Source organism: Pristiophorus japonicus, chromosome 3, assembly GCF_044704955.1.
Source record: "Pristiophorus japonicus isolate sPriJap1 chromosome 3, sPriJap1.hap1, whole genome shotgun sequence".
In the NCBI taxonomy this organism is placed as follows: Eukaryota; Metazoa; Chordata; class Chondrichthyes; family Pristiophoridae; genus Pristiophorus; species Pristiophorus japonicus.
In genome coordinates, this window is record NC_091979.1 from 67919698 (window position 1) to 67926830 (window position 7133).

Here is a 7133-nt window from a genome sequence, read left to right on the forward strand (position 1 = left end):
CTGGCCGAAACCTTCCCCGGTGGCCCTGTTGGCCTCGCAGCATCACTTCCCTTTCAGTGAAGGGGAGAGTCGTTGCTAAGCATCAGCGCAGCACAATACGTCCTGCTTCGCACTGACATCAACGTCGCGGTGACATGCTCAGCGCGGTGCTGATGACACTGCCCGCCTTCCACCCAGCTCCCGACTCGCTTCCACCCCTCTGCCACTCCCAACGCCACCCCGATGATATTTTCTGGGAAAAGAGGTCAATTTTCCCCTATTCCCCGCCCCATCGATCCCGGCGGTAATTATCCATCTAATTCCAATTATCTGCCCCAAATGGGGCAGAGAGCAATTTTGGCCCCTTAATATTTCAAATCCTTCCATGTATAACATTAGTTTCCTATCTCTAGCAAATCTGCACTGTATGCTCTCTATGGCTTTAATGTCCTGTCTGTAATGAGACATCCAAAACGACACATACCTGGAGTACTCTTAAGTGCAGCCTAAGCAATGTTTAGTTATAAATTAATCATGCCTTCTTTACTCTGGTATTCTGTGCCCCTATTTATAAAACCCAAAATGCTTTATCTACCAGCCCTTGCATAGGGAATTATGTGCTTGAATCTTTAAGACTCTCTATTCAACCATACCTTTCAGCATCTTTCCATTGAATGCATACTCCCATTCTTAGTTTTCTCTCTCAAATGTATTACATCACATGCTTCACATTAAATTACATCTGCCAATTCTCTGCCCACTCTACTAACCTGTCTGGCTTCCTGAAGTCTTTTACAGCCCTCCTCACTGTTTGGCAAATCCTCTATTTTTGCATCATCAGCAAATTTAGAGATTGTGCTGAAGTCCAAACCATCTGTATATTCCAAGGAAAAAAAGTGGACCCAGCACTCGCCCCTGGGTTGTGCAATTTCTTCAACATTCAATTACCCTAACCCTAACTTTAAGAGCTTTCCAATTTGAACTTGAATTAAAAATTCTGAGTTTGACTAGCTGGTCAGTACTTGCTAAGTTTATCCAGCTCTCATCTTGAACAGCCTGTTATATTGACTACTCTCCATTCTTCTACGTATCTAAAGAAGATTGAAATGTTATGGTCAGAGCCTCTGCTGTCTCCTCTCTGACTTCTTTCAACAGCGTAGGGCACAGGCCAGCAGGGTAAGCATAGCGATTTATCCACTCTGTCCTGCTTTTTTTCAGAATCCATTTCCTTTCGAGTTATCTATATCAATGATTCCATATCCAACGCTAGTACATCTACATTCTCACTTCCACCATTTTTTTAAAACTTGCACAACATTTTTAATAAAATTATATTTCTATATCACAATCTTCAAAGACTACAACTGGATTCAAATAAATCCAAGCTAGTTATCTCTGGAATACTCCAGAACTAATTTGAATATACTGTGGGTGTATTTCGTAAATGAAAGAAAGTGATACCAGAGTCTGTGATCTCTTCAGATATTTATTTTTAAGGAAGGCCTCTAATCCAGCCAAGGTGGTTCAGTTATTAAATATATCAACTGCTGGTGTTCTGCTTTAATTTCTCATCCCACTCAATCGAATCATTTGCTTTTATAGTCTAGGCTCTAACTTGAAGAATGGAAGCTTGGCTAAGATACCGTGGAACTGTAATCCAGCTCGAGTTCAAGCCTTCAGGAGAGAAGGAAATATTTGAGCAGGGAGAGGGTGGCGAAACGAAAAATATGTGCATTGATAAATTATTTCTTTGCCTTCTCTTCCCTCCTCATTGTGTCCTTACTTTCAGCATTCTCACCCTTACTTCCTCCTTCAGACAATGTAGAATATGGATTTCAGTACAATTGCAATCCGTGTTCTATATTCAGTTGACTATAGAGCCCTGCTAATTATTCATTTCTAGAACTGGAGTGTTTGTTCATTGCAAAGTGATCTGTCCTCCACTATGGCCAAGAAGTAAGTGCAAGATAAATTGAAGTCGGAATTGCAATTTAATGATGGGCACTAGTCCAAAGCTATGTACGGTTGGGCTTAAGGAGATGCATAACTAAAATGTAGAAATAATAACAAGTTCAAAATATTTCTGAGTTTGAAGATTTGCGTTTTGGCTTTTAACATAGATTTAGAAAATAAGAGCAGTAGCAGGCTATTCGGCCCTTCGAGCCTGCGCCGCCATTCAATATGATCATGGCTGATTCTCTATCTCAACACCATATTCCCGTTTTCTCCCCATACCCCTTGATGCCCTTTGTGTCTAGAAATCTATCTATCTCCTTCTTAAATATATTCAGTGACTTGGCCTCCACAGCCTTCTGTGGTAGAGAATTCCACAGGTTCACCACCCTCTGAGTGAAGAAATTTCTCCTCATCTCAGTCCTAAATTTCCTACCCTGTATCCTGAGACTGCGACCCCTTGTTCTAGACTTCCCAGCCAGGAGAAATATCCAGTCTATCCAACCCTGTCAGAATTTTATACGTTTCAATGAACTTTAGTGAATACAGGCCCAGTCGACCCAATCTCTCCTCATACGACAGTCCTGCCATCCCAGGAATCAGTTTGGTGAATCTTCGTTGCACTCCCTCTATGGCAAGTATATCCTTTCTTTGGTAAGGAGACCAAAACTGCACACAATACTCCAGGTGCGGTCTCACCAAGGCCCTGTATAACTGTAGTAAGACACCCTTGCTCCTGTACTCAAATCCTCTTGCAATGAAGGCCAACAAACCAGTTGCCTTCCTGACTGCTTGCTGCACCTGCATGTTTGCTTTCAATGACTGGTGCACAAGGATACCCAGGTCCCTTTGTACATCGACACTTCCCAAGCTATCACCATTTAAATAATACTTTGTCGTTATGTATTTCCTACCAAAGTGGATAACTTCACATTTATCCACATTATACTGCATCTGCCATATGTTTGCCCACTCACTTAACCTATCTAAATCGCCTTGCAGCGTCTTTGCATCCTCCTCACAACTCACAATCCCACCTAGTTTGTGTCGTCAGCAAACTTGAAAAAATTACATTTTGTTCCCTCATCCAAATCATTTCTATATTATATTTTATATATATATTGTGAATAGCTGGGGCCCAAGCACTAATCCCTTTGGTACCCCACTAGTCACTGCCCACCTACCCGAAAAAGACCCTTTTATTCCTACTCTGTTTCCTGTCAGTTAACCAATTTTCAATCCATGCCAGTATATTGCCCCAATCCTATGTGCTTTAATTTTGCACACTAACCTCTTGTGTGGGACTTTATCAAAGGCCTTCTGAAAATCCAAATACACTACATCCACTGGTTCTCCTTTACCTATTCTATCAATTACATCCTCAAATAATTCCAGTAGATTTGTCAAACATTATTATTCTTCCATAAATCCATGTTGACTTTGTCTAATCCCATTGATATTTTCTAAGTGTCCCGTTATCACATCCTTTATAATAGACTCCAGCATTTTCCCTACTATTGATGTTAGGCTAACTGGTCTGTAGTTCCTTGTTTTCTCTCTCCCTCCTTTTTTAAATAGTGGGGTTATATTTGCCACCCTCCAATCTGCAGGAACTGTTCCATAATCTATAGAATTTTGGAAGATGACAACCAATGTATCCACTAATTCTATGGCTACCTCATTTAGTACTCTGGGATGCAGATTATCAGGCCCTGGGGATTTATCAGCTTTCAGTCCCATTAGTTTCTCCAGCCCTATTTTCTTACTAATAATCATTTCCTTTAATTCCTCTTGCTCACTAGACCCTTGGTTCCTTAGCATTTCTCGGACATTATTTGTGTCCTCTTCCGTGAAGACAGAACCAAAGTATGTATTTAATTGTTCTGCCATTTCCTTGTTCCCCATTATAAATTCTCTCATTTCTGACTGTAAAAGACCTACATTTGTCTTCACTAATCTTTTTCTTTTTACGTACTTGTAGAAACTTTTGCAGTCGGTTTTTATGTTCCTTGCAAGTTTACTCTCATACTCTATTTTTCCCCTCTTAATCAATCTCTTGGTCCATTTTTGCTGAATTCTAAACTGCTCCCAATCCTCAGGCTTGCGACTTTTTCTGGCAACTTTGTATGACTCCTCTTTGGATCTAATACTATCCTTAATTTCTTTTGTTTGTCATGGTTGGGTCACTTTTCCTTTTGTGTTTTTGCACCAGAAAGGAATGTATAACTGTTGCAATTCTTGCATTGTTCCTTTAAATATTAGCCAATGCCTATCCACGGGGTTAGACAGGTTAGATGCAGGAAGAATGTTCCCAATGTTGGGGAAGTCCAGAACCAGGGGACACAGTCTAAGGATAAGGGGGAAGCCATTTAGGACTGAGATGAGGAGGAATTTCTTCATCCAGAGAGTGGTGAACCTGTGGAATTCTCTACCACAGAAAGTTGTTGAGGCCAATTCACTAAATATATTCAAAAAGGAGTTAGATGAAGTCCTTACTACTAGGGGAATCAAGGGGTATGGTGAGAAAGCAGGAATGGGGTACTGAAGTTGCATGTTCAGCCATGAACTCATTGAATGGCGGTGCAGGCTAGAAGGGCTGAATGGCCTACTCCTGCACCTATTTTCTATGTTTCTATGCCTTTTAATGAATCGTCCCAATCTATCATAGCCAATTTATTCCTCATACCTTCGTAGTTTCCGTTGTTTAGATTTAGGACCCTAGTTTTGGATTGGATAACTTCACTTTCCATCCTAATTAAGAATTCAGTCAATTTATGGTCACTCTTCCCTAAAGGACCCCACACAACGGGCCCAAGTTTCCACATGATTTGCGCCTGATTTTTAGGAGCAACTGGTGGAGAACGGACTATCTTAGAAATTGCAATTCTCCACATTTTTTTTTCTGCAGTTCTAGTCAGGTAGAACAGTTCTACTTTGGAACAGAATTTTTTCTTCAAAAGGGGGCGTGTCCGGCCACTGACGCCTGATTTCAAAGTTTCCACAGTGAAAACGTACTCCAAACTAACTTAGAATGGAGCAAGTGAAGATTTTTGTAGAATTGAAAAAACCTTGTCTACACATTAAAAAATCAGGCGCAGGTTACAAATTAGGCGTCCAGAACGAGGTGAGGGGGTGGGGGGGGGAGGGAAGTCATTAAATTCTACAATAAATCCTTATTTATACTTCTACAAATATTATACAAATAAATCCAACCTGAATAAACATTTAAAGCAAAGAAAAGATTAAATAAACCATCTTTCTACCTGTGTAAAAGTGCTTCAGCCACGGAGAATGCTGCAGTCAGCCTCAAGTTGAGGCGCCCATTCGTTCCCACGGCGGGGGGGGAGGGGGAGGGGGGAGGAGGCGCCCGTTCGTTCCCGCGGGTGGAGGAGGTGCCCATTCGTTCCCGCGGGGCGGGGGGGGGGGGGGAGGAGGCGCCCGTTCGTTCCCGCGGCGGGGGGGGGGGAGGAGGCGCCCGTTCGTTCCCGCGGCGGGGGGGGGGGGAGGAGGAGGCGCCCGTTCGTTCCCGCGGCGGGGGGGGGGGAGGAGGAGGCGCCCGTTCGTTCCCGCGGCGGGGGGGGGGGAGGAGGCGCCCGTTCGTTCCCGCGGCGGGGGGGGGGGAGGAGGAGGCGCCCGTTCGTTCCCGCGGCGGGGGGGGGGGAGGAGGAGGCGCCCGTTCGTTCCCGCGGCGGGGGGGGGGGAGGAGGCGCCCGTTCGTTCCCGCGGGGGGGGAGGAGGCGTTCGTTCCCGCGGGGGGGGAGGAGGTGCCATTCGTTCCCGCGGCGGGGGGGGGGAGGAGGCGCCCGTTCGTTCCCGCGGGGGGGGGAGGAGGCGTTCGTTCCCGCGGTGGGGGGGGAGGAGGCGTTCGTTCCCGCGGGGGGGGGAGGAGGTGCCATTCGTTCCCGTGGCGGGGGGGGCGGGGAGGAGGCGCCCGTTCGTTCCCGGGGGGGGGAGGAGACGCCCGTTCGTTCCCGCGGGGGGGGGAGGAGGTGCCATTCGTTCCCGTGGCGGGGGGGGCGGGGAGGAGGCGCCCGTTCGTTCCCGGGGGGGGAGGAGACGCCCGTTCGTTCCCGCGGGGGGGGAGGAGGTGCCATTCGTTCCCGTGGCGGGGGGGGCGGGGAGGAGGCGCCCGTTCGTTCCCGGGGGGGGGAGGAGACGCCCGTTCGTTCCCGCGGGGGGGGAGGAGGTGCCATTCGTTCCCGTGGCGGGGGGGGCGGGGAGGAGGCGCCCGTTCGTTCCCGGGGGGGGGAGGAGACGCCCGTTCGTTCCCGCGGGGGGGGGAGGAGGTGCCATTCGTTCCCGTGGCGGGGGGGCGGGGAGGAGGCGCCCGTTCGTTCCCGGGGGGGGGAGGAGACGCCCGTTCGTTCCCGGGGGGGGGAGGAGGCGCCCGTTCGTTCCCGCAGGGGGGAGGAGGCGCCCGTTCGTTCCCGCAGGGGGGAGGAGGCGCCGTTCGTTCCCGCGGGGGGGGGAGGAGGTGCCCATTCGTTCCCGCGGGGCGGGGGGGGGGGGGGGAGGAGGTGCCCGTTCGTTCCCGCGGGGCGGGGGGGGGGGAGGAGGCGCCCGTTCGTTCCCGCGGGGGGAGGAGGCGCCCGTTCGTTCCCGTGGCGGGGGGGGGGGGGAGGAGGTGCCCGATCGTTCCCGCGGGGCGGGGGGGGGGGGGGGGGGAAGGAGGCGCCCGTTCGTTCCCGCGGGGGGGGGGGGGGGGGGGGGGGGAGGAGGTGCCCGATCGTTCCCGCGGGGGGGGGGGGGGGGGAAGGAGGCGCCCGTTCGTTCCCGCGGGGGGGGGGGGGGGGGGGGAGGAGGCGCCCGTTCGTTCCCGCGGGGCGGGGGGGGGGGGGGAAAGGAGGCGCCCGTTCGTTCCCGCGGGGGGGGGGGGGGGGGGGGGGGGGGGGAGGAGGCGCCCGTTCGTTCCCGCAGGGGGGGGGAGGCGCCCGTTCGTTCCCGCAGGGGGGGGGGAGGCGCCCGTTCGTTCCCGGGGGGGGGGAGGCGCCCGTTCGTTCCCGCGGGGGGGGGGGGGGGGGGAGGAGGTGCCGTTCGTTCCCGCGGGGGGGGGAGGCGCTCGTTCGTTCCCGCGGGGGGGGGGGGGGAGGAGGCGCCCGTTCGTTCCCGCGGGGGGGGGAGGCGCTCGTTCGTTCCCGCGGGGGGGGGAGGCGCTCGTTCGTTCCCGCGGGGGGGGGGAGGAGGCGCCCGTTCGTTCCCGC

General features: G+C 51.2%; 1 protein-coding gene across 4 annotated transcripts in view; it reads left to right on the forward strand.

Moving 5' to 3' along the window:
- zranb3 (zinc finger, RAN-binding domain containing 3) overlaps positions 1–7133 on the forward strand; it is a 186126-nt gene that overhangs the window by 127107 nt on the left and 51886 nt on the right. The gene's annotated exons all lie outside the window — the stretch shown is intronic.